The 22,938-nt window shown below is 40.3% G+C and overlaps 1 protein-coding gene across 10 annotated transcripts in view; it reads left to right on the forward strand.

The window, feature by feature from the left end:
- The window catches only part of RUNX1T1 (RUNX1 partner transcriptional co-repressor 1), a 114,261-nt gene that overhangs the window by 39,476 nt on the left and 51,847 nt on the right, over positions 1–22,938 (forward strand). The window contains exon 1 of one of the 10 annotated variants that reach the window (XM_075743743.1): positions 10,507–10,584. The exons of the other annotated variants lie outside the window; for them this stretch is intronic. The gene's annotated coding sequence lies outside the window, so the exon portion shown is untranslated. Of the gene's footprint in view, positions 1–10,506; positions 10,585–22,938 lie in introns of those variants that run through there. 10 annotated transcript variants of the gene reach the window in all.

Consider the following 22,938-nt stretch of genomic DNA (forward strand, 5'->3'; position numbering starts at 1 on the left):
CAGGTCACAGATGAAAGCTAAGTGCAAAGACAGCTTCTGCAGTTGAAACAGTAGCTGGTTTCCAAATCCAGAATTGCATGCCTTTGAATTGCCCTCAACTCTCTCCTCCTTCCAGATGCATCACTGTTGCAGCTTTAAAGTTTCCCAAGCATGTTGAGCTGCATCTGTGCATGCTAAGATCAGCCTTGGTATCGACAGGGTTAAGCAGGCCAGTGCTGAGTTCACACGTGTCTTTTTGGAATTGAAGCATTTCTGTATCTGAGTCGTTTGCACAGTTGGATCTGGTAGGTAGTCTCGGAGGATGCCTAGTGTGTATTTAGAAACACTGGTCTCTTCACAAGTGCAGGCTTACTTTTTGTTCCCAGAAATGTGTGTGGTGTAAAACCGATCACAGAGCCAGCAATACTAAGGCAAGTAGAGATTAAATTGGGAAATCCATAGGGCACAGCAGCGCTTGGGGTTTTACTTGTACGCAGACACAGTCTGGCCGTATTGGCCCGCTTGGCTAACTCTACATTCGTGCAGCTCCTCTGAAGCTGGTGAAGCCCTTGCCATGCTGTACCATGCTATCTATATTCACTGGCTCAACTCGCCAGGAGCTCAGCCATCTCTGCACCACATTGCGTTTTGTGATGTACATCTGTTCTTTCTGCCTCTTGTACACGAGAGTCACCAGACGAAGAGCAGGACCACCGCAGAAGCTGCTTCCTCCTTGCTGCCCTTGATCTCAGGTCTTGGTCCCTCCTGAACTATTTCCTGCTCAGGTCTCGGGCAGGACAAGAGCGATGGAGATTACTTCCATCCGGAATAAGGCGCTGCTGGGCAGTAGCTTTTCCCCCACTGAGGGAATACATTACAGACTTGAACATGAGCAAGCAGAAGGAGGATTTGAATTCATGTCTTTCACTTCCAGAGTGAGGCTTCCACTCAAAAAACTTGAATAAAATCAAAGCTCACCTCTTCTGTCTTGCTTCGCTGTGTCTTACACAAACCAGTTCTGCTTGCCAATCTTCTGAAGGTGAGGATATGGACATCTTTTCTGGAGGAGGGAGTAGTGCTATGGATCCCATGTCTCCGAGTTACTGAGGCTCTTGAGAGGCAGGAGTAAAGCATCTTATCTCCAGTATTTCCCTGTTGGTGAGCTGTAGGCAGTTGCTAGTTAAATATAACAAACTTTGTATCATCTTTTCTGTCATGAGCTGTCTACAGCTACCTAATGGGAAGGTATAGAGAAGATGGATGGAGCCAAACTGTTCTCAGAGTGCATAGTGATAGGATGAGAGGCAACAGGTGCAAGTAATGGACCATGATAAAATCCCAAGTAGATACCAGGAAAAAAATCCACGAGGATGGTGAGACACTGAAAGAGATTGTCGAGAGAGGTAGTGATATTTCCATTATTGAAGACACCATATTGGACAGACCCCTGGCAACTTGATCTAACTGCACATGCTTTGAGGCAGAAGGGCATGGATTATCTGATCTTCTGAGGCTGCTTCAGCCTGCATGGTGATTCTTTGTTCTGGATCAATTAGCTGTTTTGGATACCCAGTCTGAGGTGTTTCAGCCCTGTGCACTGTAGGGAGAGCAAGCGTTCCATGGCACTGGCTTTTGTGTTGTGTTTCAGGGGGAAATTTCAGCAGTGTTGACCTTCTGGGCACCTAAAGTTAATTATTCACTGACTCTGATCTGAAACCATTACTTGAGAAGGAGCTTTGCCATTGCGTGCTGGTAGAAGAGCAGAATTGTCAGACTTGGTGATGGCTGAAAGGACTGCACCTTCTTCCCATGGAGGCTCATCAGCTGTGCTTCCATGTACCAAAGCTGAATCTATTTGTCTGTGCTGCTGAGGCTGTTTATTTTTTCCCTACTAGTAATTTCTTTTTTTACTGCCAGTTAGAGGTAGAGTATGGAGAAATAGCCTCATTGTGAGCATTAATTGCAGAAGAACTTGAGACAACAAGTTTCTGGAGACCTTGGGATGTGAGAGGTGTCGCTTCAGCAGGAGATTCACCAACCTCTTGGTTTTGTCCCTGTGCTGCAGCATACTACTTGGTAGTAATGGTCTTGCAGCTGGTTTAGGGCTGTAGTGCCAAAAGAGACTGAACCGATCCAACTTCTAAAAATCTCCTGCCCAAATTCCTATGGCATGAAGCTACAGCCTTACTTGAGCTTTTCCATGATATTGCATAATGAATTGTGCATTTATTTCTACTTCTTAAAAATAAAACCAACTTCATTCTCTTGCTCTTGGGATCTGGCAATCTTGTGAAATTTTAATGAGGAATAACTATGTGGTAGGACCCATACATCTGAATTAATTTAAATTATCCAGCCAGCTATTTCAGTATTAATGTGGATAAATGTTCTGGAACACTGCCTGCAACGTAACCATGCTTTTAAACAGGTACAAAGTGTGAGTCAAAGGTGTCAGGAAATCTTTCTGAAGTTTGAAAGGAAATACTGTCAGCAGTGGACACAATTATTAATGTGTGGACATAATTGTTATATGGTTCTCCTTCATTATGGACATCCCTTTAGAAGCAGACTGTAACAAGCTCTGTGGCATTTTACATATTGACCGAAAGAAGTATGGAACTAGAAGAGCGAAAGGAATCAGTATTGATCACCTCTTGGAGGAGAGGCTGAGGAATAAGGAAGAAAAATGTATTTTGGTAACCCTTCAAGCGTACTGCAAGTTCATGCAGATCTGGTGTAGGGTCAGGCCTCTATCATTCTTGATTATAAAAAGGGGTTTTCTGTAATAAGTTGAGATTTGAGGAAGTGGGATTTGCATATTCTTAACTGTTTTCCAGCGAGGTTTGAAATGATGATTCAAGAAGCAGGTATATATTCTACCTTTCAAAGGCCATTGCCCTTTCCAGCTTATTGATACATCTTTTCTCTTCTGGGGGTTAATGTGCTATTCTGTCTTCTATAAGTCATTCAGAAGCATCTCTGAAATTTAAATTTGTACCCTTTCAGTTCTAATCTCTTATTGGAATTTTCTTCCTGTGTTGATAATCCACTTCTCCAAGCCTTGGGAGCCCTCCTGTGCACCTCAGGTGCAGATTCTCCCTTGCTCTGATTGTTCGAGCGATGCTGGGTTCACTGTCTTATTCTGCTCCAGTTTTGAAACCACATCCTGCTAAAGGAGTAATCTCCTGGTTTAGTGATGCAAGGCCTTTCCCTTTCTATCTTTCAGATCTCTCCTTAATACGTGTTCTGTGAGTCATGCAAACACACATGATTCAAATAGTCTTCCTGCCGCAAGATTACAGTTTGGAAAATGTGTGTACTCTGATCATATGAAAATACAGCCATAATTTGATTCTTACTTCTAAACTCTGCATTCCAAATATATTCTGGTGGCCCTTTTAAGCCAGGGCAGCAAGATTGTGTACACAGCCTTGAATTTTCACTGTAGCTGTTTTATAATTCCAGTGAATGCCATCTCTATAGATTCTCCTATGTGTGACTTCCCCATATTATTCCTTGAATTTTTAAAAGAATCCTTTTTTTTTAAAAAGGATTTTACATCTTGCAGAGCACCAACCACATCATTCGTGGTTAGCAAATACAAATTAACATTTATTGTTTTAATTTTATTTTTCCAGCCCATTTCACCACGTAATTGTTGATTGCGTAATTATATCTGCTAGCTTTGCACACACTTATTTGTATTCTAGTTAGGAGAGAGTTTGCTAACCAAAGTTTAGAAGGGTCCTTTTCTGTGGACAGTGTTACTGTTTCTTTTGGCTACTTTTTTTGCTTGGCACTGTGCAAGGTACATTATTTTTGACTTTTTAAACTATAAACACTACAACGTACAGAAATTGTCTTTAAAAAACAGGGATGCGACAAGCTTGTTCTTTTTGAGAAGGAATCAGGGTTTGTATCGGTTTTGAAAGTACACACCAAGAAATACCGAGTGAACCATAAGGACTTTTGAGAGTTACTAATGTGGTAAAGAAAGCTGAAAGATGCTCATTGAAGCAGCCGTGGTTATGTCTGTAAAAGGGTTTAATTAGATGTCCAGCGAGGTCAGATGGCACTGCCATTGAATAGCTTTGAAGGTCATTGGTTTTCTTCTCAGAAACTGGTTTGCAACAGAGTTTACTGTGTCTTTGGACTCAGGTGTTTTTGTTTTTATTTTGCCACTGGCAAAGGGAGGGCAGTGATAAAACTCAGTTTCTGGAATTGAAGTTGAGTTCATCCTTTCATGGCGCTGCAAGATCTCCTTGCTCTGGGGTCCTGAAAGAGAGAGTGAGCTTCTGTCGATCTCATTCAGGTTAGAACTTGGAAGTAATTTCAATTACTTTATTAAGGTCAATACTTGATTATTTTACACTGAGATTGCCATCAGACTCCATTGCATCTTCAGAAAAAAAAGCATGGTCCTTCGCAATTGTTGAAGGGGATCTGTGCAGTAATGAGCGTATATTTTACTTTTCTGAATTTCTAATAGTCAATGTGAGCATTTTGTTTTCCCTTTGCAAATCGAGGAAGCGAGATGCTGGCCTCTCTGGGAATACTATTTATTGTTTCTCTTGTTCAATTTTTAAAGTATTTTGAAGAATGCTCTTGTTGTTTTGTTAATTTCCTTACATCTCTCTTTACATTATTCTCTGTGGTTGTAAAAGCAAATCTGTATTTGGCTTTTCTATCTTTAATAAGCAAGGCTGCTGCACAGGACATGAATCTGTGCATGAAACTTTCATTGAGAGCTTGGTTATGAAAGCAGAGTCTTCAGAGCGTATATAGCAACTTCGCCACCGTCCGAGGAAGAGCCCGTGCTTTGGCCTCTTCAAACGCCTGTGCACAGGCAGAACCACGTCTTGTGGAATAAAGGTTGGACCTGCATGGCTGCTTCTTCAGGACAGCTGGCCGGCCAGGCTTCTTCTCTGACATGTCAATTGGTAAAGTAGTAATTTCCAATTCCTTTCATTTTGAGGAAGGAAAGCAATGGTATTTAATCTTCAGAGACCGGCAGAAACTGAATTCTTTAGTTTATGCTGCCTTAAAGCTTTTGCTTCAAACTGCTCTTGAGAGTCTGTAAAAGCTCCAAAGATAAAAATACTACTTACATTTCAGGTATTGACCAGCATCCCCCTGTAGAGCCGCAAGAGAAATGATATACTCTCTCCTTAGTTAGCTTCTATATTCTTTCAGACAGAGCTTTCTGAATAACTTGCTTTTTCTTGAAGGAATAAGAAAATCATGATGCCTTGTTTTCATCCTGACACCGGCAAATATGATTGCATGGTTTTGTCTGGGGCATTGGTTCAAGACAGTCTTGAAAGAATGAATGTCTATTACTTAATCACCAGGAATGCTTAATAGTTTTGTCACAAGTGTTTTTCTTTTTGGAGGCTGTAAGTGTTTTTGCTGTCTTGCCACACTAGATAGATACAGAATAGATGCCTTGATGAATTACCCAATGGGGATTCTGCTGCAGAAATTGAAGCTTGCTAAATCAAAATCAAAGCTTTTTTTTGCCTTTTTTTTTTTTTTTTTTGGGGGGGGGGGGGGGGGCGGGGGTGGGTGTCTCCTTTGGTCATTACAGTAAAGCTGTTGGGTTTAAAATATGTCTGCTTACAAGTCTGGGATATGTGCACATTGTTGCATGCAATCACTGGGTTTTGGAGGGCTTTTTGCCGCAAATTAATATGATGATGCAGATGTTCTGATACTGTTCTTTAAAACAGTTGATTGCAGATCTGATGGTGAAAGATGATCAGCAGCTAGCATATATCATCATCTTCTGATCCAAACAGGTTCCTTTGGGAGTCAGCTGTAGTGTTTCAGTATGTTGTAATTAAATTGAGTGCTGTTTAGGTGTCAGAAATTACTTTATAATGCAGGACAATGGACTTACATAGACTTATTTGCACAATGCAAATCATAATCTATCAAATTACCCTTAAAGGAGGGTAATATTAAGAAACAAAACAAGTCCCCCTAATATTCAGTAGGAAGAGAAAAAGGAAAAAAAATGGTCTGATTTCTCAGTCCCTAAGACATCCTTGTATTAGAGTCTTATCTGGACTTAATAGATGCTAGAATAATGCCTGTTATTTTTGAGTAACAGTCGTAAAGTGCTTTGTTGGAAAGAAAAAGGTAATTATTTTTTATTTTAGTTAGGATTAGATGGGTGGGGGAAAATCCCTGTCAACCAGACTTTAATACTTGGAAAAATCCTTATACATGCAACAGATGACTTGCTGTGAAGTTTTGAGCAATGTTAATTCCCAGAAAAGTTTGTGTGAGTTGTGAATACATCTTGCAGAATTAGACTGTATTTATGAGAAGGCTAATGTCGTTAGGAAAGTAATGGATTTACGTGTATAGTAAGACCTGTTTGTAAATCAGCAGATGGTTTCTAAAATATCAGAAATTAGCAAAATGTTTACTGATGTGATTTCTTTCTGAAAAACAAATGTGTTTAAAAACACTTGAACATTAAAAGTTCAAATGAGAAAAGCTGATTTGCTTTTCTTCAGCCATCTCAGGTCTTTCTTACTTGTGGTTTCAATGTGCAGACTCTTCATTTTCAGTCTTGAGGACCTAATTTTATCTTTTGAAGGGCCCAGTAGGAGGGGAAAAAAATTCTTGCAAACTATATATTTTAATAGGAGGCATATTTCTATTAATACATAGGAAAAATTCAGGTGATACCAGAAAATATTTTTTAGTTTTGTACACGTATGCCTATACTTTCATACAGAATACTAGATTACATTTCTCTTTAGTCTGATAGAACCTGCTTAGGACTGAATTCATTAATGATGCAAAGCAGTATTAAAATACTACACTTATTTAGAATCATATATACAGGTCCAAGCAATTCTTCAAGTCAAAGGAATGTCATATCTCTATTAAAAAAAAAAAATCAAAATCCTGTAAACTAATTTGTCTGTGGGCCAGTTACTAAGTTTCATACTCTGATTTAAAATTAAACCCTGCCTCCTACCCTATAAATGGCTCTTGAATTGTGTACATCTCTGAAAAGGTCTCCACTGTGGTGAAAAATGGAACTCAGTTCAAAGATCTTTAATCCAGTTTCCTCTGTTTTATTTGGTTACGCATAAAATCTTACCCTTCGCCACTGCCCCCCAATTTTTCATTTGCCAAAAGTACTGAGGGGAAAATTTGTGCCGCGCTACTTATACATAATTTAAAACAATTGTGCTAGCTTTAAACCCGAAGTCTTTCTTCATCTATCATTTATCTCATGATGTTAGCTTTTGTACTTGGTACCCTTCAGTAAGCACAGCCTGAAACGTCTTGTGGCCTTTACCTTCTGCGATAAAAAAGATTGAAAAGATGCTTGGCACCACCTGGTGAAGATGAGGCAACCCTGGAGAACTGTGCTGCAGGAGCAGGTGACTGATGCTAAGAAATGTGCCAGTCTAGGGACACAGCTGAAGGGCTGTAGTAGGGAAGGGGGAAGGGAGGGGAAGGGGAGAAAAAAAAAAGAGCAGGAACATTAATACATCTTCCTGAGGTTTGATGGGACATACACTGCCTACTGTTCCATCTGGTGCTTATGATAGCATGGCATATTAGCATGCTGCAAGTTCATAATGTATTCAGGGCGAGAAAACACCACTTGCATACCAATTGAGGCGTCCTCTTTCTCGGAGCTGCCTTTGAATTTCAATGATGTTTATGCCTCCTAAGCCATGACTGAACTGAGCGTTTCCGCTCATGGAGGAATAACAGCAGTGAGGGACTCTGGCTCATGAGGGTTTTCTTTCTCCTGCCTTTTTAACACCCCCCCCCCCCCTTTTTTTTTTTTTTTTTTTTTTTTTTTTTGGTTCTTTTCTTCCTGCTCTCTCCTCCCAATTTATTTTATTCGGGGAAGCTTAAAGGCAGGTTGAGGTTTTGGACTAGCTAATTACATAGCTTCTGTTAATATTACATTAACTTCTTTTTAAGGTTGTAGTCTATTGTCTTTTTGCTTATCTCAAAATGCTTAAATGTTCTTTTTATGACATTTTGATGAAGTTGCTCTAAAAGCAGTGTCATGAAGCATTTAAAAAAATAGCACGTTGCAATTCTGCTTTATATTCAGATTTCCTGTATTGCTAAATTAAAGAACAAACAATACCCTGAATTCCACATTTCATGGCAAATTATTTGGGCCCTGCGCCTTCAAAGACGATTTTAACTTCAAGAGTGCTACCATAATAGGATAAGTATCTGAAGTTGAGCAGGTATGTAAGTCTTTGTAGGAGTGAGGTCTTTTTATCGATCCCTTGCAGGAAATGTACTGATATGTTCATTTGATTTCTCCCTACCCTGTCCTCTTTGAAACTCTGCTGAGATTGACACTTGACTGGAGACAATCTCAAAACTGCACCGTAGAAACTCTCGACTGCACATTTTGTTTCTGAACTTGTCAAAGATTGTGATCCTTTTATGGCTCAGTGCTGTGAATCGCTCCGCAGCTCTCCTTCCAGTAGGTTTTGAAAGTGTGAAGTTTACACACAGGGTAGGGTATTTGATGTGGGATTTTCGAAGCGTCTGGAGTAATACATGAGTACTACTCACATTTGCCTTTGTTGGTGACTGTGCTCCTAAACGGCTTCACATGTTTTGAAAGTCCTACCCCGAAACAGGAGACTAAGCATGCTGCTTGAAGAGGGAAGACTATTAAAACAGTATCTCTAGTACAGACCAGCTTAATGAATGCATTTGGTATCTAGTCCTCTACCTGCACAGCTGGACTCTAGTTCCTGCCCAGAACCGACTGTGGTTTGAGGCTTTAGCTTAATCTTTAATGCATATGACTGTCATGCTAATATAACTTTAATAAAAATGTACTAGGTAGCACTTTGAACTCCTTCACTCTAATTTAGTATTAATTCACTTGATTACTAGAAAAGATCTTGCTATAGTTCTGAACCTTTCTTTCAAATACAGGCAGCCATGACTTTTATAAATATGTATTTTCAGACTGTCATTTAGCCGCTCTTACATAGATAAGAAATGAAAAATGCATTAGTCATCTTGACAAAGACTAAATTGACTTCTTTTGGTTCACTATCTGAGTATCTGTTGTCTGATGGCTTAAGAACGTTCCTTGTTTATTGATAATGCATTTAGACCTAGATATTAATGTCTTGGCTTAAATGCTAATTATTTTTTTTCTTAATACATTCAGGAAGGCTAATGTTACTGAATAGGAATGTGGAGGAGGTAGTGTGGGTAATTCAAGCAAGTTTAGTCAGCACTTACAAGATTCTTGAAATGTTTCTTGATGTCCTACAGAACTGTTAACATCTGCATGGCTTGTGAGAAGAGCCACATTTATTACAGCTGTATGCTAGCTAGAATGCAAAAGAAAAGGGGCGGGAGGGGGGAATCAGAGTCAAGAATGAAGCAGCTGGCTTTCAGTACAGAGATTTATCATTTTACTCTCATTACAGACCGACAGTAAACTCTACTTGGACTCTTTTGCATCAGCTTCTTTGAGATGGCAGGTTGAAGGCTGGGGAGTTTAGATATTGGTAGATACAGTCCAACAAAAAATGCAAAGTTTAAAAGAAAACAAAGCTTTTAGATAAATAATCACAAGTGAAGTTCAGCGTTTTGAGGAGCTGTTCCAGTACGCCATAACATGATGCAGAGCATGTGTTCAAAGTCTTCATTTGAGATGGTAAAAAAGAGAAAGATAGATGGTTTTAAACAATAAGAAAAAGAAGCAGAAGTGGGGAGTAATAAATGAGGAGGCTGCTGGCTCCCTGCAGAACCAAGGAGGTCATACAGTTTCTTGTCCCCATTCTTGTCAGGGTTTAGGGTTGCTGGAGGAAAGGAATGTCGAGGGACTCCTGAGATCCCAGGCCTGACTGAATGGTGTAATAGTACCTCAGTGTGTTTTCTCTCTTTTTGTGCTGGAAGAGAAAACAAGGGAAGAACAATCAGTATCGGAATCGCATTTTCAGTTTCACTCCTTCCTGTAAAAAAATCAGATACATGCTTCCAGAATCGGGGTTTTTTGGGTCCAAGTTTGAGTCTAATGTCTTTCTTAGCCATTGAGGCCAATTTAAACCCAAGCTATGCCAATATCTTAGGTATTTGTAAATTGTCACAATCTTTGATTGTTTCAATTAAGATCAAAGATTTTTATAGTTCTGTTTTCTCATTCATGTATTTGATATGAATGAAAGCTGGTATTTCTTTGTTTCCTCTGGTTAATGTAGCTTGGTATGCTTGCTCTTACCTTTTTCCCCCGCACATTTTAAGTGAACGGATTCTGGTTTTGCTCAGTTAACTTCTTTACAATGTGCCCAAGCCATTCACAGTGGGAGTGCCAGGAGCTGTTTCTGTGTCTCCTACTGTTTAACAACCTCAGCATCCGAGGAAGCTGCACATCTACACTCCTGTCCTTTATTCCTCTCCTTAAATGGGGGTTCCGAATCATTTTCTAATATATTCTCATAGAGAACCTGGTTCACTTTGCGTGTTCACTTATAGTGAAGGCACAAACTGCTACCCATTAAGAAGCAAGGCCAGTTAGGACTGTTGTGATGAAGAGCACCCTCTTGTTGGAAGAGCTCTTTTAAAGAGGTGGTTGAGGTATCTTTATCTACTCACACGTTTCTGCTGTCCATACTGTTGATCTATAGCAGATGTCCACTCTGATAACCTTCTATGCTTTTTATCCCTTCTATCTAACCTTTTGCTGTTACACTCATCATCATTTAATTATAGCATGTGGCATTGTAAGAGCTCTAACATTTAATTACTGCCTCCTCTTCTTTCCATTCTGACACCAGAGCACAGGCAAAAGCAAAATTTTTAACATTTCAGTTATGAAAATGACTGCATTTGATTCATCAGTGTTCACCACCTCATACCTTCTGAAGCAGTGGGTTTAGTTTCTGAAAGTTTATTTCTACTTAGTCTTGTGGAAACACATTTTATCTTAATTTTGTGCAGATTGTTGGCATTGAACAGAATTATGTGCAAAACCCAGTAGCTCTGTAAGTCAGAGCTCATAATCACCTTTGGAAATGACCTGTTAACTTTCTAATAGGTCATTTGTATGCATAGTTACTGAAGCTACTTGCTCTGTTGCAATAATTATGAAAAAGATAATGGATAGGAACTCATTTGGGGACAATTATTCTTGTGAACTGTTTAGCATTTCATCCAGGTGCTCCTATTTTCCCTTTTCTAAATTTTCCTTTCATAATTCCAGAATTTGCCTTGGATAGTTGCTGCACTTCAGCAGTTTGTTCTTTCATCATATCCCAAGCAGTTTAAAGCCTATCAGACAACTGCTGATGTGTCTTACATCTTCTATTCCAAGTGAAGACCATAAAGAAACATGTCCTCACAGGAGGTCCCAGTGCAGTCACTATCTCTCTGTGCTTTTGAATTGTCTCTGCCATTGGCATTTAGATTTCTTAATGTGTATGTGGTGCCAGAAGGATGTTTATAAAGATCTATGTGAGCCGCCCTGGTATTGTTTTTCTTTTATTTCTGCCCTGCTTGCCATTTGATCTCTTTGACTGATTATAGATCTGAAGAAAAACTGATTATAGATATGAAGAAAATCTCAGGTTTTGTTTGGTTCTCTGTGTTTTGGTGCAAAAAAGAAACAGTGTTAAATTTTGGTGGGGTATATTCAAATTCATGTATCATCAGATGGCTATAGTTGTGTGAGCATGATCTGGGACTGAATGTAGCATGTGATTTTAGGCATGCTGCTGTGTGATGTGCCTGCTGCAATTTCACTTTTTGAGTATTTAATGTAGAAACCCATCTCCAAAAGGATGAGGTGGAGGGGAAGGTGTAAGTTAAGGGGGGGGGGGGGGGGGGGGGGGGGGGGAAACACCTGAGTTGTTTGGCTGGGGTAGATAGGTGACAGTAGGAGGCACTGAAACTGGTCTTCAGTGCTGCCCAGTTATTCTTTTGAGGAAGAAATGTTTATAGCCAAAATTTAGAAAGAAATGCTTGATACTAGGTTTGGTACTGTGCAAACAGAATAGTACGTACTGATGTGTCATGCACAGTATCATAAGCTTTCTTCCTGTATCGCATGCCTGAGGTTATCCTCTGAGACTGGAAAGAACTTTCCTTAAAGCCTCTCCCTTTGACTTTCTGAGCACCTTGCCACGTATTTGGAATTTTCCGCACGGAAAGGGTTTGGTTCCTTTTTTCCCCTGCGCGGCCGCACAATATCGGCTCCCTCTAGCGGTCTGTGGTCGCCCGCGCCCGGCGCGCCCCAGGCCCGGCCCGGCCAGCCTTGCAGGCCCCGGCCCGGCCAGCCTTCCAGCCCCCAGCCCGGACAGCCTTGCAGGCCCCGGCCCGGACAGCCTTCCAGCCCCCCAGCCCGGACAGCCTTCCAGCCCCCAGCCCAGTGCGGCCAGTGGAGGGTGAAGGGGCGTCTTGGGGGTGTTGGCATCCCCCCCGGGAAAGGCCGCCCCCTCCACCGCCCTCTGTCCCGCCACAGGGTTTCCTTCCTCCTGTTGAAGCGCCTTCCCTTTCTCATAAAGGTGGCTGCTCTCTGGTTAATCCGCTTCTCATCGATGCAAAGTATATACCAAGTAGACCCAAAGCCAAATGTAGGGTGTTTCCATAGCACGGAGAGAGTTAAATCTGCTTTTCATAAAGGTAGCATGTATGAGAAAACTTACCATATTACCAAGGGTTAAGTGCATCCACATTGAACATTCAGAGTTCAAACGCATCAGACTTCTTTACTTTGTCAATATTTCTCTTGCACTTGTAGCACTGAGTGGTTTCTCTCTGGTGTCTGAGTTCTTGCCTTGCAGTTTCCCCTTCATTTAACACTCCCTTCAGTGTAATTGAAGACTATTTCTTTCTTACAATTTTCTAAAGCAGAATGTAAAAAAAAAAAAACCCAAAAAACCACAGCAAGTATTTTTGTATACAAAATCAAGTAAGTAAAACTTGATTAAATATGTGTATAAGTGCACACACACAGAGGCACGTGCCCACGCATATGCACGTATGTAGAAGCAAGCCATGGAAGCTGTACTGATTCACATAGGTCAATATTAAATTGCTGTATTGGAATAGCAGGTTTAGCTGGCTTGATGAAAATGAGATTCTATAAATCTTAAAAACCTTTGTTTTTATGTATTCATCAGGGAAAAAAAAGGAATACATATAATTTGAATCTGCTGGGCATGAAATGAAGCATGTTTTGTACAACTGTCAAGCATGGCAATGCTATGATACCTGAAATTGTTTTAATATTTTACTTATATTTTCTCTGGTTTGTGTAATAATTACTGATTTATTTTTTCCCCAATTCAGGCTTCAGCTGTATGATTCCCCCCCCCCCCCAATGTTTCAAATTGAAAACAAAGGGAAGATACTTCTAAAGAAGGAAGTTTAAAGTTTTATTGTACAAGACTAAGACTGCTGTGATGCTTTAAGGTCTGGAAAAGTTGCGTGTAATTGTATGCCCTGTGCGTGGTCTCATTAGTTTACCTACAGCTGGTTTTAGTATCTACAGTTAAGCACGTATTTCTGAGTTTGGGGCTGGGGACAGCAGGGTAACCCAGCACCTCTTCCTGGGTGAGCTAACCTGATTTCTGTGCCAGTCTGAATTTGTATGAATTCACTGGCTTCAGGAGGGAGTTTAATCTGGTTTTACGTTTCTTAATCTGGTTTTATATGACACAAGTTTCTTACTTTCCCTCTTCCTTTACATGCTTATATTATTCCCTATGAACATTTAAGTATGCATGTGATATATTAGGCTAGACAACTGATTTGAAATATGTTTTTGTTTTTGCTAATGGTAACATTTGTTTTTGCTTGTGAGCTTATTTGTCAGTAAGTAATATTACCTCATCTAAGACAGTATTTGAGGTGGAGGGTCTTAATTTTGTGTGAAGTTTCTGAGATTCTCTTGCCCCCCTTCCACCTCCCCACTGCTGCTTTCAGGTGTGATCCAGTGCTCAGAAGACAGTTGGTGTGCGGTGCAGTGTCAAGGAGGAGCTGACTTGTATCTAATAATGAGTATTTTCTCCCACTTTGTCTAGACAGTCAGTTGTGTAAACACAAGATGTCTATAATGGCATCATCTGATGATGTAATATGATAGTATTCCAAAGTGTGTAGTTCCACAAATGCTGAAGTACTGATTAGGGTAATAAATTGCACTACTTGGTATTATATGCTGACAATCTTCGAGATAGGGGAAAAGCCTATAGTTTCACTTTTCTGTCGCTGGTAGTGGCAGTAACAGTGGCAGCACCTAAGCGAGGTTTTCTGGGGGAAATATTTTTCAGTGTGTATTTTTCATTGGTGGATTAATACCTGTCTTGGCTGGCTGAATACAAACAAAGGAGTTGGTATGGCTGGCGACTGAGGATCACCGATCCCTGTGTGCGCCAGGCTGCAAGAGTGCTCTGAATGCGTCTGGTTCTCAGGAGGCAAAGGACCTAGATCTATACAGGAGTATTTATGCCATCTGACTTAGCAGCCTTAGGAATTAATAAATTGGAGGCTCTAGCTTTTCACTGATTATATGGGGAGTCTAGTCTGCTAATTTAGCTGTCTGCGTTAGATGGGAGAAATTAGCCGCCTTACTCGGACTGGACTGGTACTTGCTGTTGGGAGGGAGTTTGGTCGCCCATGATTTCTGTCTTACGGGTAAGGTCTTGCTCCTCAGGCCTGTGCATTTGGCCTAACTGAACAAACTTTTCATCATTTGAAATAGCACTGGGAGGAATTGGGTTCTTGGATGGGTAAAGCTGTGCAATCTGATAGAGCAGGGATTTGGGAGATGGATCCATGAGGTGAGGAGCAGTCTGGCCTAGGCTGGCCAACACCACTCCACACCTTAGAGGATCTTGACTTGTCCGTGACAAATTCTACAGTTTAAAAACAAGCAAAGCCAGATGTATATCCATTACCTTCTCAGTAGTCCCTCTGTCATCTTTTCAGATGTATAACCATGGAAAATATCACCTCCTACACCCATGTTTGATTCTGGACTTCTGGCATATTTTATAAATATAAGTGATGCCTTTTAGAAGTACAGCCATAATAACTTTTTTGCTGGTAATGTAATACCTAAAGTTGCCCTGAATCTAAATAAGTTATTTTAGATTTTTTTATCTAGTCTGTGCTGGAGACTTCAGTTCTAGTTAAATCTAATTGAATACTGGTATCAGTACTCTCGAAGGACTTTTCTAAAATGGGTACAGCTATGCTTTACACTTTGTGTAAGTGCATTAAAAATAAAGGAGTTCATATTTATTTTACTTCAGACTTTTAGCAGTGTGTAACAAACTATTTGTTGTTAATTTTGGACAATACAAATTTTGGATTAAAAACACAAATATGCTTCTAGAGAGCAAGTTTGGAAATTTTAATTGGCATTGGGAGAGGATATGTGCTATGTAAGAGCATACAAACAATACCAATTAGATGCTGATGGCGTTTGAGTTTCTTAGATATCAGTCTAACTTTATCTGTAGTTTGTCAAATAACAGGCAATCCTGACAAGGGTAGGTCTTCCAGAGAAGATGGTACAAAAACCAACAAATTACTGGTCAGGGAGCCTTTGGGAAGCTGCATCCAAAAACACCCCAGCGGTTTCCTCTATAACTATAGAAGTGAAGGGAGTGATTGCTAATGTGGAGGGGTTGTCACCTCCGTAGCTTGTAGGGGAGGTCAGGGAGTGGGTTTGGCCAGTGGTTGCTCTGATGGTTCCTCAGTTGTTCACGCTGGAGGCGTTGCGTGCCTCTTCTTCACTTCACTTGAGCCTCAACGTTCAGTGAGCTGGGTTGGAATTGTCCTAACAGTTCCTGTGACATGGAAGAACCCCACTCAAAGCACACAGTTTGGTAACTTGTCAACAAAATGATGTATAAAAGATCCAGGAAACAGCGTAAACAGGAGAATAGTATTTCGATAATGATTGTGGGACTGTTAGCTTATTAACTGCATTAGTCATGCGTACATAGAGGCATTTTTACAATGCTTGGTGGGATATTTAGAATAAATCCACATTGTCTTTGCATTCGTTACAGGCCAACTCGTATGTATTCAGCCATGACAAGGGAACTTGTAGACTTTATTTCCTGGGAGCTTATGGAAACTTAGGGCAGCTGCCACAATTTTGTCCCTTATTTTGCTTGTCTGTTCTTACTAGAGAATTTCATAAACCGTTATGGTGGTACTAGATCTAGATTTAGAATGTATTCTTCTTCCCTGCATTGCTTTCTATGTTCAAGCGATTTTACACGGTAAAATTTGCAAAGCTGTGAAAGGGGAAAGAGAAAAGAGGCATTTTAAAAAAGATGGTGCAATTTTGACAGGAGTCAGTTTTTAATTATTAAACAACTGAAAGTGAATTTATGATAGTTCTCAAACTGTCAAAACATGTCAGAGTGTTAAATGAGAGGAAAAAAAGATTATTTTTCTAATTTTTACCCCCTCTTTTTAAATGAAATTATATGGTAAGGCAAGTTTGTTTCTTTCAGGAGAAAATAATATGTCCAAGCAAAGCCAAGCCATAACATTTTTGTCTCAACTCTGAGATTGAACATAGGCATTGCTTATTTTATTATATATGTAACTATCTGGCCTTCAGTTGCAAAGCCATGAGCGTGGGACACATTTTTTTGCCAGTCAGCACCTCTCACCCTGGAGAACTAAAACAAAAGGGAGTGCTTCTGTGGTTTTAGTTCATTGTCACGATGGTAGGACCAGTCAAGGTACCATTATGGGGGAAGAATGTAAAGCACTGTATGCCATTCACCTAGTTCACATCATCCACAAGCTCTTCCTGCCAGAACGGGGAGAAAGTAGCACAAAAATCCCTTTCATTTTTTGGGAGACAGAGTGGAGATTGCATTACTGTCATGGCTTTTTTTTAACACATCTGAAGAAAGCTCTGATAACTTAGCCTGAGATAACTTCAGTGAACTCCCAGGATGCAGAATTTTTTCTAGCTCTTGCATATTAAATGAGAAGAAATGGGTAAACTGAGTGTGCTTTCATTTATTCTCAAGAATAGCTGGTGATATGAAATGTTCAACTATCTGAGCAGAGGAGAACCAAGATAAGACTGCAGCAAAGTTGTGATATTGCCCTTGCAAAAGGGTCATCTTCGGTATGTGAGCTTCATACCCGGCGTGCTAAAAAGGCAATGAAACGTTATGTCGTCTTGAAAACTTTGCTGTGCACAGCCATCACTCGCCCCACACGCATTCTCATTCCTGGTGGGTGAAGCTTGCAGGGATAATGTTTTATAAGAAAATATGGAGTCTGAGTGTCTGAGTTGCTTTCTGATACTGCCCTTCTGCAAATCACCTAGAGAGTGAAAGTCCTCCATGGGGGAATGGGAAACCGGGTGATATTTTCTTTCTAGGTCAATAACATGACTGCATCGGGTGCTGACGGAAAGTTATGTCTCTATTATGCCTGTTTAAGATCAGTTGTTCATAGCACAAAAACATCCATTGTGTTTAGGTCCTTGTTTATTCATGAAGAAAAAGTCAAAAGGGCCAAGAGATGAATGGAATGAAGACTGGACTGGTCCCAAACAAGTCCCTGGCATGCTTGACTGGGAGAGGGTTTGAGGCAGTGTTGTCCAAATGTCGTGTTTTACAGTTGCATCATAGGACTTTGAGTTTTTCCCAGGTGTGCAGTGCATGGAGTGCGTAGGCATTACCATATGTGTCAGGCTTCTTCCGTGCATTCTCAAACAAGTCCTTCTCAGCAAAGGCAGATACCTTGTAAGACTGTCCTGCTCTGCGTAGTGTCAGGCCTGAGAGTGAGGCGTTGTGGGTCTCCATGAACACTGCCTTGTAACGGTGCTGCGTGGCTAAATCTCAGTGACGAAGGGTTCTTTACTGACTCTAGCGTGATGGCATTATGGATGAAAGAGCTATGGAATTTCTCCTCTCCGGTGGACTTGCGGGTTTCTGTCTCCCAGTTTGTCACTACTGTGACTCACAACCTGTATTTACCTGCTTGCAAATTCCATGCTATCCCTCTCAGAATAATCAAAATGAGTCCAGTGCAATCTAGGTAACCATCAGTATTACATCCCACAGATTTAGATCTCGATTCATATAATTTGGGTGGCGGGGGCGGGTTCTAATCCCGTATGTCATATGTGGGGTTTGTACTTTCTGCGAGTTTAAAGGAAACAAAACAATGGGCTGTTTTAATTTGCCAGTTTTTATTTTCATTTTTAACGTGTTGGCACAGAAGTAGTAAGTACTGTACAATCAATATAGAGCGTCTTTTAAGAATCTTTCATGCCTGAATATACATCTGGAACTGTTTGCACTAACTAAAAGTAAAATAAATGCCACAGCGTATTATACCATACTTTTTTTCATTTAAAAAAGGAAATTGAAAACACACCACTCCTAGAAATGCTTGACATTGAATTGGCTATTGAAATGGTATCAGTAAAGTATTTATATATTCCATATTTTGTTCCATACATCAGCTTTCCTTGATGCGTTAGACTTGGAAGAGTGCCACGTGAGCTGAAATGTTGCCATATATGAAAGACCGCCTTGTTTTAAATTTAAAAATGGACTAAATCATTTAGGATACAGGAAGTAAATCAGTTTGAATACATGCACATCTCTTTTTGCCCCTGCTCCTGCAGGCTTTACTTTGTCTCTTCCCTGTTTGTCTTCAGAAGCTGGCTGTGCTTACGGTAAATATCAGTGTTCACCTAACACCTAAATATAGTGATAAAAATAACGCCTACCATAAAAACTGAATGAATGACAAGAACAGTATAGTTTCATGAACCAAGAAATCCACAGAAGAAATATCATAATTTTAAGCTGAGTTTACAACATTCTTTAATTTAAAACGAAGCAAAATACTACTGTGGTAAAATAACGGTTCTTCCCTCTATGCTATAAAAGAGATTCGTGATGTATACTTCAAAATGTTAGGGTTTTTTTTCTTTTCTTAAATAAAAAAAAATATAATCCAAAGCAAATGCAATAGATCTCTGCATACTTGAAACATATTTTCTGAATTTATTCTAAGTCTGTCACTGCACCAGAGGGTTGTGTGTATGGATTAGGACTAGACCATTATTTCACCATCTATCTCCATCCTGAATTGATTGCAATGAACACTGCAGAATGAATTGCAGATGTCCCCTTTCCCTCCGGTTTGGAGGGCCTCTGGTTTCAGCCCCATTTGATCCAAACTGGGCTACGGGGTGCAAGTCTGTCACTGTTTAGAGGGATTTGGTGGAAGAAATCTTTGCACCTGAAATAAGTTATTCTCTCTGTATACACAGCCTATGCTCTGAAATGTGTGATACTGTGGGATACTGCCCGTATGAAACTTTCTGATGTGTCCCTGCTAATTCAGGATTATTGTTTGAATGTCAGAGTCCAACAGGGAAAAAAATAAAATCAAAAGTAGCCTTGCAAGTGGGGAGTTTGGTTTGACACGAAAGCATAAAAATGTTTTTGAATTCAAGAAATCAAGCAATTTTAAGACATGGTTTCCCTTAAAGTTCTTACAGATTTCAGGCAAAGTTTAATGTATCTGCTTCTGTATTATAAAACTGGAGCAAACATACATGAAATCTTACACAGGCAGGGTTTCACATGTGAAAAATACATTTTTTTCCTCTTGAGGGATTCTTCCCCTCCCAAACCTCCATTACCTCTGATTGTAGGGATAGCAGAATATCCACAGAGAGTTTGTATGAAAAATGTCTATACAAAAAAGCCCTCATGGAGTAACATGGTTTAGGGGAAACTTGACTCGTGAATATGATTTAAATACCATTTTGCCTTTAACTTTCATATTTTCAGGCTGTTTTTCAACAATTAGAGTAAAAAGTAGTGTGTGTGTGTGCTTGGTTTTAAATTAAAAAAAACCACAAAAAACCAACAACCAAAACAAACAGATTTGTAGAAGCTGGAGTTCTAGGCTAAATAACACTTTTATCAGTGTTGGCTCTGCTTTGTGCTCCATCACCACTCCATCCCCTGAGAGATCTTCCTCTTAAAAACAGAGCTCTGCTTAAAAATAGAGTTTTCTGGGGTTATGGGTGGTGGGGACAGTGGTGGGTGCAGAGCAGCTGTGGGCGGGTGCTCCCAGCCCCATAGCTCCCTTGGAGCTTAGGGAACCAGCTGTAGAGGCAAAGAACAAGTAAATAGCAGCAGTGAGAGCAGAATGGCTCCCGCAGGAGTTTTGCTATTAAAAGAGGGTGGAAAAGGTGGGATGTAAAGGCTGCAATGGTGCAGGCTGTTCTCCTGGGCGGTGTAGTGGTGGTGTCTTCCAAGCACGTGGAAGAACTTTGCATTGTACTTCTTCAAAAGCCTCCCCCCCCGCCCCCAAGGAGAGTCTCTGCTCTGACAAGATAATCTTGTACCCTGGTTAGAAGTGTTTCAAGGTGTGCTTGAAAGGAGCCTTGTACCTCCTTACAGAAGGCAGGGCTAGGGAACTTAGGGACAACCACAGATAAATCTGTCTGCCTGTGATCATACAGTAGCAGAGTGGGGTTTAGGGCTTTGCAAGGGGGAGAGAGAGGTTAAGCAAAGGTAAGTGGCCTGTAGAGGGTTGTTTGGGGTTTTTTTTAACCCCTAATAGGTCCAAGGAAAGATAATTAGGAGAATCAAGCCTAACATAATTAGATTTATATGAGAAGTACAGGGGCCTGTGGATAATTTCAGCGATCTGCAAACCGGGTGGCAGACACTGTTCAAGGGAGTAAAAACCAGTTGGATTGCGGTGGAATGGCAATCTGAAATTGGAGGGCAAAACCAACACACTTATTTCCCACTACCGTGTTCAATTTAAGTAACAAAACATTGCCAGCTTTTTGGGAAAGCCTCGCCCCTCCAATCTGAGCACGTTTGTGAGCAAACCTGAACTTAGAAATGCGGCAAAGGAGGGGAGCCGGAGCCGTGCGGTTGGTTACAGGCTCGGCATCACTTTTAGTTATCAACAGCTGAATTGGAGGATACAGGCTGTGCCTGCTCGCTGCGAGCAGCAGACTGTTAGAGGAGTTCGATTTCTCTCACTCCTTCTTCCACCCACCTCCATCTCCTCTGTGCCTGTGTCTGCGCTCCCACATGCTTCAAATCTGTGTACCTGGACTGCCTTCCTTAACAGTTCAATGTGAGTGTTAGCAGAATGAAAACCAGATGGACCAGCAGTTCCCACTGTTATCTCCCCACCAGCTCTGGCAAGCCTCCCTTTCTCTCTCCTTTCTTGGCATGGCAGAAATATTTGCCTTTATTTAGGAGGGCTTGGGCTCACTGCTGTGCCTCTTTCCCTCTGTTGCAACATGAGCTGAAAGCTATTTATTCCCTTGTTGCTGAGGTTGGTTGAGGTGAGTGCAAGATGAATTCAGCTATTAAGGAAGCAATTAACATTTCAAGATGAGTTTTCATAGTTCTTTATATTAAATGAATGGCTTGCTGAAGATACAGATTTAACTGTTTTAGTATAGTGATATGGAAAGGAAATTTGTATAGAATATGTTTAAAAACTTGCTTTTGTTTTCCAGCATATAATAATTTACTGTTGCTTGATTTGCAAAATCAAACCTCACCTCTCTGTGTAGCAGCCTTAATATTTAAGCTAATCGTTTTGGATACTGTTCCCTAAACAGCTGAGGTTTACTAACTTTAGATCAACACTACAGCTCCTACAATACTGGATCTGTATTCCCCTCATCATGTTCTGGGGGTGTTTCACTGCTCATCTTTCCCAAACTTGTCTCTAAATTCTACATGAAATGACTCCCCAAGAACTGAAGCATCATCTGTAGACACTTCTACCAAGGGTGAACTTCTATAATTGCAGTACCTGACACACTGTGTCTCTGGGACGTACTTCCTCAGTTCCAGGCAGCTAAAGATTGGTATCTATTATATGTTGTTCTTTATTTTCTTTTCTTTTTTTTTCCTTACTTTCTGATAATTAAGTGTTCTGAGGCTCTTTTAAACATACCTTTCCTTTGTTAGATGTGTGCATTGCATTTAATTTCTCACAGTGTTTCTCAGGGCAAATTTTAGATACGATTTTTGTGGTTGAAGTTTGTATGTTGTTAGTAAGAACAAGGAAAGCATGTTGCAAAATGGAGTGAATTTATAGAACATGACAGACTTTGCTATTGTCTTGAATTAAAACCATAGACTTACATGCTTACCCATTAGCAGCGACACTTCCTTGCTTTCCAAAATAGTTTAATGCAGCTCAGGAAGACTTTTATAGGACAGTGTATAAAATAAATAACTCTAACACCCCAAAGTAGGGATGGAAGAATTTAACTTACGCTCATTAAAAGCTAAACTTTATCTTACTCCTCTTTCTCAGGATGGCTGGCTAAACTCCTGGCATGAGTAAGGAAGCCTTAATCTTGCTTTCAGTGGGTAAATGTTGTCATGTTTCGCCCATTCTCGATAAATCAAACATAAGAGCTTTTTTTAAAATTTTAACATAGACGTGTCCAAAGAGATGTTGGAAAAAGAAGATACTTCTATAGCTTCTATATCAAATATCTTGCATCTTTAGTTGCAAGGGAACTGTTGGTTTTTCTGCCTGCTTTTGCCTTTTGTTTGTTTTGTTTTCTTAGGGAGATATGTTTCTACTCATCGTGCAGGTTTTGAACATTAAAGTTGTTCTTAATGTGTGAAGATGCAAACTTAGATGCTTTTTTAAAAAAATAGTATGTGTGTGTGATGATTGACTTACTGTTTTGGCATGTTGTGTTCATTTTTCTGGCGAATGTAAGAATATCCAAGGGCAGGGTGGTAAAGTGATCTAGGAAGCGCATGGTATTTAACCTAAGTATCTCTCCATGATTACAAAGAGAAGCGATGGAGAGGACAGCAGGTGTCACAAAAAAGACACATGAGCTGGTTTCAACCAATATGCTACCCAATATCTCACCTGTACTAGAGCTTCAGGTTTTAGTTCTGTCATAAGGGG

The sequence above is a fragment of the Balearica regulorum genome, chromosome 2, assembly GCF_011004875.1.
Source record: "Balearica regulorum gibbericeps isolate bBalReg1 chromosome 2, bBalReg1.pri, whole genome shotgun sequence".
Lineage (NCBI taxonomy): Eukaryota > Metazoa > Chordata > Aves > Gruiformes > Gruidae > Balearica > Balearica regulorum.